Source organism: Lethenteron reissneri, chromosome 51, assembly GCF_015708825.2.
Source record: "Lethenteron reissneri isolate LAM-NWPU_2019-01 chromosome 51, ASM1570882v1, whole genome shotgun sequence".
NCBI lineage: Eukaryota > Metazoa > Chordata > Hyperoartia > Petromyzontiformes > Petromyzontidae > Lethenteron > Lethenteron reissneri.
Genome location: NC_083829.1, coordinates 558,562 through 572,107, shown reverse-complemented (window position 1 = coordinate 572,107; position 13,546 = coordinate 558,562). Strand labels below are relative to the sequence as shown.

Below are 13,546 nucleotides of genomic sequence, written 5' to 3'. Positions count from 1 at the left end.
AATTATAATATGGTAGGTGTCTGGTGCGTGACTTAATTGTAATACGGTAGGTGTCTGTGTGCGTGACTTAATTGTAATCCGGTAGGTGTCTGTGTGCGTGACTTAATTATAATGCGGTAGGTGTCTGTGTGCGTGACTTAAATATAATATGGTAGGTGTCTGTGTGTGACTTAATTAATTATAATACGGTAGGGTCGTGTGTGTGACTTAATTATAATGCGGTAGGTGTCCGGTGCATGATTACTTAAGTAATACGGTAGGTGTCTGTGTGCGTGACTTAATTATAATGCGGTAGGTGTCATGTGTGTGTGACTTAATTATAATGCGGTAGGTGTCTGTGTGCGTGACTTAATTATAATACGGTAGGTGTCTGTGTGTGTGACTTAATTATTATCCGGTAGGTGTCTGTGTGCGTGACTTAATTATAATACGGTAGGTGTCTGTGTGCGTGACTTAATTATAATACGGCAGGTGTCGTGTGCGTGACTTAATTGTAATACGGTAGGTGTCTGTGTGCGTGACTTAATTATAATGCGGTAGGTGTCTGTGTGTGTGACTTAATTATAATGCGGTAGGTGTCTTTGTGCGTGACTTAATTATAATACGGTAGGTGTTTGTGTGCGTGACTTAATTTTAATCTGGCAGGTGTCTGTGTGCATGACTTAATTGTAATACGGTAGGTGTCTGTGTGCGTGACTTAATTATAATACGGTAGGTGTCTGTGTGCGTGACTTAATTATAATACGGTATGTGTCTGTGTGTGTGACTTAATTATAATACGGTAGGTGTGTGTGTGCGTGACTTAATTATAATATGGTAGGTGTCTGTGTGCGTGACTTAATTGTAATACGGTAGGTGTCTGTGTGCGTGACTTAATTATTATCCGGTAGGTGTCTGTGTGCGTGACTTAATTATAATACGGTAGGTGTCTGTGTGCGTGACTTAATTATAATCCGGCAGGTGTCCTGTGTGCGTGACTTAATTGTAATACGGTAGGTGTCTGTGTGCGTGACTTAATTATAATACGATAGGTGTCTGTGTGCGTGACTTAATTATAATACGGTAGGTGTCTGTGTGCGTGACTTAATTATAATACGGTATGTGTCTGTGTGTGTGACTTAATTATAATACGGTAGGTGTCTGTGTGCGTGACTTAATTATAATATGGTAGGTGTCTGTGTGCGTGACTTAATTATAATACGGTAGGTGTCTGTGTGCGTGACTTAATTATAATGCGGTAGGTGTCATGTGTGTGTGACTTAATTATAATGCGGTAGGTGTCTGTGTGCGTGACTTAATTATAATACGGTAGGTGTCTGTGTGTGTGACTTAATTATAATACGGTAGGTGTGTGTGTGCGTGACTTAATTATAATATGGTAGGTGTCTGTGTGCGTGACTTAATTATAATACGGTAGGTGTCTGTGTGCGTGACTTAATTATAATGCGGTAGGTGTCATGTGTGTGTGACTTAATTATAATGCGGTAGGTGTCTGTGTGTGTGACTTAATTATAATACGGTAGGTGTCTGTGTGTGTGACTTAATTATTATCCGGTAGGTGTCTGTGTGCGTGACTTAATTATAATACGGTAGGTGTCTGTGTGCGTGACTTAATTATAATACGGCAGGTGTCTGTGTGCGTGACTTAATTGTAATACGGTAGGTGTCTGTGTGCGTGACTTAATTATTATCCGGTAGGTGTCTGTGTGCGTGACTTAATTATAATACGGTAGGTGTCTGTGTGCGTGACTTAATTATAATGCGGTAGGTGTCTGTGTGTGTGACTTAATTATAATGCGGTAGGTGTCTTTGTGCGTGACTTAATTATAATACGGTAGGTGTTTGTGTGCGTGACTTAATTTTAATCTGGCAGGTGTCTGTGTGCGTGACTTAATTGTAATACGGTAGGTGTCTGTGTGCGTGACTTAATTATAATACGGTAGGTGTCTGTGTGCGTGACTTAATTATAATACGGTATGTGTCTGTGTGTGTGACTTAATTATAATACGGTAGGTGTCTGTGTGCGTGACTTAATTATAATATGGTAGGTGTCTGTGTGCGTGACTTAATTGTAATCCGGTAGGTGTCTGTGTGCGTGACTTAATTATAATGCGGTAGGTGTCTGTGTGCGTGACTTAAATATAATATGGTAGGTGTCTGTGTGTGACTTAATTAATTATAATACGGTAGGTGTCTGTGTGTGTGACTTAATTATAATGCGGTAGGTGTCCGTGTGCATGACTTAATTATAATACGGTAGGTGTCTGTGTGCGTGACTTAATTATAATGCGGTAGGTGTCATGTGTGTGTGACTTAATTATAATGCGGTAGGTGTCTGTGTGCGTGACTTAATTATAATACGGTAGGTGTCTGTGTGTGTGACTTAATTATTATCCGGTAGGTGTCTGTGTGCGTGACTTAATTATAATACGGTAGGTGTCTGTGTGCGTGACTTAATTATAATACGGCAGGTGTCTGTGTGCGTGACTTAATTGTAATACGGTAGGTGTCTGTGTGCGTGACTTAATTATAATGCGGTAGGTGTCTGTGTGTGTGACTTAATTATAATGCGGTAGGTGTCTTTGTGCGTGACTTAATTATAATACGGTAGGTGTTTGTGTGCGTGACTTAATTTTAATCTGGCAGGTGTCTGTGTGCATGACTTAATTGTAATACGGTAGGTGTCTGTGTGCGTGACTTAATTATAATACGGTAGGTGTCTGTGTGCGTGACTTAATTATAATACGGTATGTGTCTGTGTGTGTGACTTAATTATAATACGGTAGGTGTCTGTGTGCGTGACTTAATTATAATATGGTAGGTGTCTGTGTGCGTGACTTAATTATAATACGGTAGGTGTCTGTGTGCGTGACTTAATTATTATCCGGTAGGTGTCTGTGTGCGTGACTTAATTATAATACGGTAGGTGTCTGTGTGCGTGACTTAATTATAATCCGGCAGGTGTCTGTGTGCGTGACTTAATTGTAATACGGTAGGTGTCTGTGTGCGTGACTTAATTATAATACGATAGGTGTCTGTGTGCGTGACTTAATTATAATACGGTAGGTGTCTGTGTGCGTGACTTAATTATAATACGGTATGTGTCTGTGTGTGTGACTTAATTATAATACGGTAGGTGTCTGTGTGCGTGACTTAATTATAATATGGTAGGTGTCTGTGTGCATGACTTAATTGTAATCCAGTAGGTGTCTGTGTGCGTGACTTAATTATAATACGGTAGGTGTCTGTGTGCGTGACTTAATTATAATATGGGAGGTGTCTGTGTGCGTGACTTAATTATAATACATTAGGTGTCTGTGTGCGTGACTTAATTGTAATCCGGTAGGTGTCTGTGTGTGTGACTTAATTATAATGCGGTAGGTGTCTGTGTGCGTGACTTATTAATTATCCGGTAGGTGTCTGTGTGCGTGACCTAATTGTAATCCGGTAGGTGTCTGTGTGTGTGACTTAATTATAATACGGTAGGTGTTTGTGTGTGTTACTTAATTATAATCCGGTAGGTGTATGTGTGTGTGACTTAATTATAATACGGTAGGTGTCTGTGTGCATGACTTAATTATAATACGGTAGGTGTCTGTGTGCGTGACTTAATTATAATACGGTAGGTGTCTGTGTGCGTGACTTAATTGTAATCCGGTAGGTGTCTGTGTGTGTGATTTCATTATAATGCGGTAGGTGTCTGTGTGCATGACTTAATTATAATACGGCAAGTGTCTGTGTGCGTGACTTAATTATAATGCGGTAGGTGTCTGTGTGTGTGACTTAATTATAATGCAGTAGGTGTCCGTGTGCGTGACTTAATTATAATATGGTAGGTGTCTGTGTGTGTGACTTAATTATAATACGGTAGGTGTCTGTGTGCGGTGTGCGTGACTTAATTATAATACGGTAGGTGTCTGTGTGTGTGACTTAATTATAATGCGGTAGGTGTCTGTGTGCGTAACTTAATCATAATACGGTAGGTGTTGGTGTGCGTGACTTAATTGTAATCCGGTAGGTGTCTGTGTGTGTGACTTAATTATAATGCGGTAGGTGTCTGTGTGTGTGACTTAATTATAATCCGGTAGGTGTCTGTATGTGTGACTTAATTATAATACGGTAGGTGTCTGTGTGTGTGACTTAATTATAATGCGGCAGGTGTCTGTGTGTGTGACTTAATTATAATGCAGTAGGTGTCCGTGTGCGTGACTTAATTATAATAAGGAAGGTGTCTGTGTGCGTGACTTAATTATAATCCGGTAGGTGTCTGTGTGCGTGACTTAATAATAATCCGGTGGGTGTCTGTGTGCGTGACTTAATAATAATCCGGTAGGTGTCTGTGTGCGTGACTTAATTGTAATCCGGTAGGTGTCTGTGTGCGTGACTTAATTATAATCCGGTAGGTGTCTGTGTGCGTGACTTAATAATAATACGGTAGGTGTCTGTGTGCGTGACTTAATTATAATACGGAAGGTGTCTGTGTGCGTGACTTAATTATAATCCGGTAGGTGTCTGTGTGCGTGACTTAATAATAATACGGTAGGTGTCTGTGTGCGTGACTTAATTATAATACAGTAGGTGTCTGTGTGCGTGACTAAATTATAATACGGTAGGTGTCTGTGTGCGTGACTTAATTGTAATCCCGTAGGTGTCTGTGTGTGTGACTTAATTATAATGCGGTAGGTGTCTGTGTGCGTGACTTAATTGTAATCCGGTAGGTGTCCGTGTGTGTGACTTAATTATAATACGGTAGGTGTCTGTGTGCGTGACTTAATTATTATCCGGTAGGTGTTTGTGTGCGTGACTTAATTGTAATCCGGTAGGTGTCTGTGTGTGTGACTTAATTATAATCCGGTAGGTGTCTGTGTGCGTGACTTAATTATAATAGGTAGGTGTCTGTGTGCGTGACTTAATTATAATATGGTAGGTGTCTGTGTGCGTGACTTAATAATAATCCGGTAGGTGTCTGTGTGCGTGACTTAATAATAATCCGGTAGGTGTCTGTGTGCGTGACTTAATTATAATACGGTAGGTGTCTGTGTGCGTGACTTAATTATAATATGGTAGGTGTCTGTGTGCGTGACTTAATTGTAATCCGGTAGGTGTCTGTGTGCGTGACTTAATTATAATACGGTAGGTGTCTGTGTGCGTGACTTAATTATAATATGGTAGGTGTCTGTGTGTGTAACTTAATTATAATGCGGTAGGTGTATGTGTGTGTGACTTAATTATAATACGGTAGGTGTCTGTGTGCGTGACTTAATTATTATCCGGTAGGTGTTTGTGTGCGTGACTTAATTGTAATCCGGTAGGTGTCTGTGTGTGTGACTTAATTATAATCCGGTAGGTGTCTGTGTGCGTGACTTAATTATAATAGGTAGGTGTCTGTGTGTGTGACTTAATTGTAATCCAGTAGGTGTCTGTGTATGTGACTTAATTATAATACGGTAGGTGTCTGTGTGCGTGACTTAATTATAATATGGTAGGTGTCTGTGTGCATGACTTAATTGTAATCCGGTAGGTGTCTGTGTGCGTGACTTAATTATAATACGGTAGGTGTCTGTGTGCGTGACTTAATTATAATACGGAAGGTGTCTGTGTGTGTGACTTAATTATAATACGGTAGGTGTCTGTGTGCGTGACTTAATAATTATCCAGTAGGTGTCTGTGTGCGTGACTTAATTGTAATCCGGTAGGTGTCTGGGTGTGTGACTTAATTATAATCCGGTAGGTGTATGTGTGTGTGACTTAATTATAATACGGAAGGTGTCTGTGTGTGTGACTTAATTATAATACGGTAGGTGTCTGTGTGCGTGACTTAATAATAATCCGGTAGGTGTCTGTGTGCGTGACTTAATAATAATCCGGTAGGTGTCTGTGTGCGTGACTTAATTGTTTTCCGGTAGGTGTCTGTGTGCGTGACTTAATTATAATACGGTAGGTGTCTGTGTGCGTGACTTAATAATAATACGGTAGGTGTCTGTGTGCGTGACTTAATTATAATACGGAAGGTGTCTGTGTGCGTGACTTAATTATAATCCGATAGGTGTCTGTGTGCGTGACTTAATAATAATACGGTAGGTGTCTGTGTGCGTGACTTAATTATAATACAGTAGGTGTCTGTGTGCGTGACTAAATTATAATACGGTAGGTGTCTCTGTGCGTGACTTAATTGTAATCCCGTAGGTGTCTGTGTGTGTGACTTAATTATAATGCGGTAGGTGTCTGTGTGCGTGACTTAATTGTAATCCGGTAGGTGTCTGTGTGTGTGACTTAATTATAATACGGTAGGTGTATGTGTGCGTGACTTAATTATTATCCGGTAGGTGTTTGTGTGCGTGACTTAATTGTAATCCGGTAGGTGTCTGTGTGTGTGACTTAATTATAATCCGGTAGGTGTCTGTGTGCGTGACTTAATTATAATATGGTAGGTGTCTGTGTGCGTGACTTAATTGTAATCCGGTAGGTGTCTGTGTGCGTGACTTAATTATAATACGGTAGGTGTCTGTGTGCGTGACTTAATTATAATATGGTAGGTGTCTGTGTGTGTGACTTAATTATAATGCGGTAGGTGTATGTGTGTGTGACTTAATTATAATACGGAAGGTGTCTGTGTGTGTGCCTTAATTATAATACGGTAGGTGTCTGTGTGCGTGTCTTAATTATAATACGGTAGGTGTCTGTGTGCGTGACTTAATTGTAATCCGGTAGGTGTCTGTGTGTGTGACTTAATTATAATGCGGTAGGTGTCTGTGTGCGTGACTTAATTATAATACGGCAGGTGTCTGTGTGCGTGACTTAATTATAATACGGTAGGTGTCTGTGTGCGTGACTTAATTATAATACGATAGGTGTCTGTGTGCGTGACTTAATTATAATACGGTAGGTGTCTGTGTGCGTGACTTAATTATAATACGGTATGTGTCTGTGTGTGTGACTTAATTATAATACGGTAGGTGTCTGTGTGCGTGACTTAATTATAATATGGTAGGTGTCTGTGTGCATGACTTAATTGTAATCCAGTAGGTGTCTGTGTGCGTGACTTAATTATAATACGGTAGGTGTCTGTGTGCGTGACTTAATTATAATATGGGAGGTGTCTGTGTGCGTGACTTAATTATAATACATTAGGTGTCTGTGTGCGTGACTTAATTGTAATCCGGTAGGTGTCTGTGTGTGTGACTTAATTATAATGCGGTAGGTGTCTGTGTGCGTGACTTATTAATTATCCGGTAGGTGTCTGTGTGCGTGACCTAATTGTAATCCGGTAGGTGTCTGTGTGTGTGACTTAATTATAATACGGTAGGTGTTTGTGTGTGTTACTTAATTATAATCCGGTAGGTGTATGTGTGTGTGACTTAATTATAATACGGTAGGTGTCTGTGTGCGTGACTTAATTATAATACGGTAGGTGTCTGTGTGCGTGACTTAATTATAATACGGTAGGTGTCTGTGTGCGTGACTTAATTGTAATCCGGTAGGTGTCTGTGTGTGTGATTTCATTATAATGCGGTAGGTGTCTGTGTGCATGACTTAATTATAATACGGCAAGTGTCTGTGTGCGTGACTTAATTATAATGCGGTAGGTGTCTGTGTGTGTGACTTAATTATAATGCAGTAGGTGTCCGTGTGCGTGACTTAATTATAATATGGTAGGTGTCTGTGTGTGTGACTTAATTATAATACGGTAGGTGTCTGTGTGCGGTGTGCGTGACTTAATTATAATACGGTAGGTGTCTGTGTGTGTGACTTAATTATAATGCGGTAGGTGTCTGTGTGCGTAACTTAATCATAATACGGTAGGTGTTGGTGTGCGTGACTTAATTGTAATCCGGTAGGTGTCTGTGTGTGTGACTTAATTATAATGCGGTAGGTGTCTGTGTGTGTGACTTAATTATAATCCGGTAGGTGTCTGTATGTGTGACTTAATTATAATACGGTAGGTGTCTGTGTGTGTGACTTAATTATAATGCGGCAGGTGTCTGTGTGTGTGACTTAATTATAATGCAGTAGGTGTCCGTGTGCGTGACTTAATTATAATAAGGAAGGTGTCTGTGTGCGTGACTTAATTATAATCCGGTAGGTGTCTGTGTGCGTGACTTAATAATAATCCGGTGGGTGTCTGTGTGCGTGACTTAATAATAATCCGGTAGGTGTCTGTGTGCGTGACTTAATTGTAATCCGGTAGGTGTCTGTGTGCGTGACTTAATTATAATCCGGTAGGTGTCTGTGTGCGTGACTTAATAATAATACGGTAGGTGTCTGTGTGCGTGACTTAATTATAATACGGAAGGTGTCTGTGTGCGTGACTTAATTATAATCCGGTAGGTGTCTGTGTGCGTGACTTAATAATAATACGGTAGGTGTCTGTGTGCGTGACTTAATTATAATACAGTAGGTGTCTGTGTGCGTGACTAAATTATAATACGGTAGGTGTCTGTGTGCGTGACTTAATTGTAATCCCGTAGGTGTCTGTGTGTGTGACTTAATTATAATGCGGTAGGTGTCTGTGTGCGTGACTTAATTGTAATCCGGTAGGTGTCCGTGTGTGTGACTTAATTATAATACGGTAGGTGTCTGTGTGCGTGACTTAATTATTATCCGGTAGGTGTTTGTGTGCGTGACTTAATTGTAATCCGGTAGGTGTCTGTGTGCGTGACTTAATTATAATAGGTAGGTGTCTGTGTGCGTGACTTAATTATAATATGGTAGGTGTCTGTGTGCGTGACTTAATAATAATCCGGTAGGTGTCTGTGTGCGTGACTTAATAATAATCCGGTAGGTGTCTGTGTGCGTGACTTAATTATAATACGGTAGGTGTCTGTGTGCGTGACATAATTATAATATGGTAGGTGTCTGTGTGCGTGACTTAATTGTAATCCGGTAGGTGTCTGTGTGCGTGACTTAATTATAATACGGTAGGTGTCTGTGTGCGTGACTTAATTATAATATGGTAGGTGTCTGTGTGTGTAACTTAATTATAATGCGGTAGGTGTATGTGTGTGTGACTTAATTATAATACGGTAGGTGTCTGTGTGCGTGACTTAATTATTATCCGGTAGGTGTTTGTGTGCGTGACTTAATTGTAATCCGGTAGGTGTCTGTGTGTGTGACTTAATTATAATCCGGTAGGTGTCTGTGTGCGTGACTTAATTATAATAGGTAGGTGTCTGTGTGTGTGACTTAATTGTAATCCAGTAGGTGTCTGTGTGTGTGACTTAATTATAATACGGTAGGTGTCTGTGTGCGTGACTTAATTATAATATGGTAGGTGTCTGTGTGCATGACTTAATTGTAATCCGGTAGGTGTCTGTGTGCGTGACTTAATTATAATACGGTAGGTGTCTGTGTGCGTGACTTAATTATAATACGGAAGGTGTCTGTGTGTGTGACTTAATTATAATACGGTAGGTGTCTGTGTGCGTGACTTAATAATTATCCAGTAGGTGTCTGTGTGCGTGACTTAATTGTAATCCGGTAGGTGTCTGGGTGTGTGACTTAATTATAATCCGGTAGGTGTATGTGTGTGTGACTTAATTATAATACGGAAGGTGTCTGTGTGTGTGACTTAATTATAATACGGTAGGTGTCTGTGTGCGTGACTTAATAATAATCCGGTAGGTGTCTGTGTGCGTGACTTAATAAAAATCCGGTAGGTGTCTGTGTGCGTGACTTAATTGTTTTCCGGTAGGTGTCTGTGTGCGTGACTTAATTATAATACGGTAGGTGTCTGTGTGCGTGACTTAATAATAATACGGTAGGTGTCTGTGTGCGTGACTTAATTATAATACGGAAGGTGTCTGTGTGCGTGACTTAATTATAATCCGGTAGGTGTCTGTGTGCGTGACTTAATAATAATACGGTAGGTGTCTGTGTGCGTGACTTAATTATAATACAGTAGGTGTCTGTGTGCGTGACTAAATTATAATACGGTAGGTGTCTCTGTGCGTGACTTAATTGTAATCCCGTAGGTGTCTGTGTGTGTGACTTAATTATAATGCGGTAGGTGTCTGTGTGCGTGACTTAATTGTAATCCGGTAGGTGTCTGTGTGTGTGACTTAATTATAATACGGTAGGTGTATGTGTGCGTGACTTAATTATTATCCGGTAGGTGTTTGTGTGCGTGACTTAATTGTAATCCGGTAGGTGTCTGTGTGTGTGACTTAATTATAATCCGGTAGGTGTCTGTGTGCGTGACTTAATTATAATATGGTAGGTGTCTGTGTGCGTGACTTAATTGTAATCCGGTAGGTGTCTGTGTGCGTGACTTAATTATAATACGGTAGGTGTCTGTGTGCGTGACTTAATTATAATATGGTAGATGTCTGTGTGTGTGACTTAATTATAATGCGGTAGGTGTATGTGTGTGTGACTTAATTATAATACGGAAGGTGTCTGTGTGTGTGCCTTAATTATAATACGGTAGGTGTCTGTGTGCGTGTCTTAATTATAATACGGTAGGTGTCTGTGTGCGTGACTTAATTGTAATCCGGTAGGTGTCTGTGTGTGTGACTTAATTATAATGCGGTAGGTGTCTGTGTGCGTGACTTAATTATAATACGGCAGGTGTCTGTGTGCGTGACTTAATTATAATACGGTAGGTGTCTGTGTGCGTGACTTAATTATAATGCGGTAGGCGTCTGTGTGTGTGACTTAATTATAATGCGGTAGGTGTCTGTGTGCGTGACTTAATTATAATGCGGTAGGTGCCTGTGTGCGTGACTTAATTATAATGCGGTAGGTGTCTGTGTGTGTGACTTAATTATAATGCGGTAGGTGTCTGTGTGCGTGACTTAATTATAATACATTAGGTGTCTGTGTGCGTGACTTAATTGTAATCCGGTAGGTGTCTGTGTGTGTGACTTAATTATAATGCGGTAGGTGTCTGTGTGCGTGACTTAATTATAATACGGTAGGTGTCTGTGTGCGTGACTTAATTATAATGCGGTAGGTGTCTGTGTGTGTGACTTAATTATAATGCGGTAGGTGTCTGTGTGCGTGACTTAATTATAATACGGTAGGTGTCTGTGTGTGTGACTTAATTATAATGCGGTAGGTGTCTGTGTGTGTGACTTAATTATAATACGATAGGTGTCTGTGTGCGTGACTTAATTATAATATGGTAGGTGTCTGTGTGTGTGACTTAATTATATTGCAGTAGGTGTCTGTGTGCGTAACTTAATCATAATACGGTAGGTGTCTGTGTGCGTGACTTAACTGTAATCGGGTAGGTGTCTGTGTGTGTGACTTAATTATAATGCGGTAGGTGTCTGTATGCGTGACTTAATTGTAATCCCGTAGGTGTCTGTGTGTGTGACTTAATTATAATGCGGTAGGTGTCTTTGTGCGTGACTTAATTATAATACGGTAGGTGTTTGTGTGCGTGACTTAATTTTAATCCGGCAGGTGTCTGTGTGCGTGACTTAATTGTAATACGGTAGGTGTCTGTGTGCGTGACTTAATTATAATACGATAGGTGTCTGTGTGCGTGACTTAATTATAATACGGTAGGTGTCTGTGTGCGTGACTTAATTATAATACGGTATGTGTCTGTGTGTGTGACTTAATTATAATACGGTAGGTGTCTGTGTGCGTGACTTAATTATAATATGGTAGGTGTCTGTGTGCATGACTTAATTGTAATCCAGTAGGTGTCTGTGTGCGCGACTTAATTATAATACGGTAGGTGTCTGTGTGCGTAACTTAATTATAATACGGTATGTGTCTGTGTGCGTGACTTAATTATAATACATTAGGTGTCTGTGTGCGTGACTTAATTGTAATCCGGTAGGTGTCTGTGTGTGTGACTTAATTATAATGCGGTAGGTGTCTGTGTGCGTGACTTATTAATTATCCGGTAGGTGTCTGTGTGCGTGACCTAATTGTAATCCGGTAGGTGTCTGTGTGTGTGACTTAATTATAATACGGTAGGTGTTTGTGTGTGTTACTTAATTATAATCCGGTAGGTGTATGTGTGTGTGACTTAATTATAATACGGTAGGTGTCTGTGTGCGTGACTTAATTATAATACGGTAGGTGTCTGTGTGCGTGACTTAATTATAATACGGTAGGTGTCTGTGTGCGTGACTTAATTGTAATCCGGTAGGTGTCTGTGTGTGTGATTTCATTATAATGCGGTAGGTGTCTGTGTGCATGACTTAATTATAATACGGCAAGTGTCTGTGTGCGTGACTTAATTATAATGCGGTAGGTGTCTGTGTGTGTGACTTAATTATAATGCAGTAGGTGTCCGTGTGCGTGACTTAATTATAATATGGTAGGTGTCTGTGTGTGTGACTTAATTATAATACGGTAGGTGTCTGTGTGCAGTGTGCGTGACTTAATTATAATACGGTAGGTGTCTGTGTGTGTGACTTAATTATAATGCGGTAGGTGTCTGTGTGCGTAACTTAATCATAATACGGTAGGTGTTGGTGTGCGTGACTTAATTGTAATCCGGTAGGTGTCTGTGTGTGTGACTTAATTATAATGCGGTAGGTGTCTGTGTGTGTGACTTAATTATAATCCGGTAGGTGTCTGTATGTGTGACTTAATTATAATACGGTAGGTGTCTGTGTGTGTGACTTAATTATAATGCGGCAGGTGTCTGTGTGTGTGACTTAATTATAATGCAGTAGGTGTCCGTGTGCGTGACTTAATTATAATAAGGAAGGTGTCTGTGTGCGTGACTTAATTATAATCCGGTAGGTGTCTGTGTGCGTGACTTAATAATAATCCGGTGGGTGTCTGTGTGCGTGACTTAATAATAATCCGGTAGGTGTCTGTGTGCGTGACTTAATTGTAATCCGGTAGGTGTCTGTGTGCGTGACTTAATTATAATCCGGTAGGTGTCTGTGTGCGTGACTTAATAATAATACGGTAGGTGTCTGTGTGCGTGACTTAATTATAATACGGAAGGTGTCTGTGTGCGTGACTTAATTATAATCCGGTAGGTGTCTGTGTGCGTGACTTAATAATAATACGGTAGGTGTCTGTGTGCGTGACTTAATTATAATACAGTAGGTGTCTGTGTGCGTGACTAAATTATAATACGGTAGGTGTCTGTGTGCGTGACTTAATTGTAATCCCGTAGGTGTCTGTGTGTGTGACTTAATTATAATGCGGTAGGTGTCTGTGTGCGTGACTTAATTGTAATCCGGTAGGTGTCCGTGTGTGTGACTTAATTATAATACGGTAGGTGTCTGTGTGCGTGACTTAATTATTATCCGGTAGGTGTTTGTGTGCGTGACTTAATTGTAATCCGGTAGGTGTCTGTGTGTGTGACTTAATTATAATCCGGTAGGTGTCTGTGTGCGTGACTTAATTATAATAGGTAGGTGTCTGTGTGTGTGAATAAATTGTAATCCAGTAGGTGTCCGTGTGTGTGACTTAATTATAATACGGTAGGTGTCTGTGTGCGTGACTTAATTATAATATGGTAGGTGTCTGTGTGCGTGACTTAATTGTAATCCGGTAGGTGTCTGTGTGCGTGACTTAATTATAATACGGTAGGTGTCTGTGTGCGTGACTTAATTATAATATGGTA

The 13,546-nt window shown here is 40.3% G+C and overlaps 1 protein-coding gene across 10 annotated transcripts in view; it reads right to left on the bottom strand.

The window, feature by feature from the left end:
- The window catches only part of LOC133355658 (GATA-binding factor 2-like), a 105,107-nt gene that overhangs the window by 76,698 nt on the left and 14,863 nt on the right, over nt 1–13,546 (bottom strand). The window lies entirely within an intron of this gene.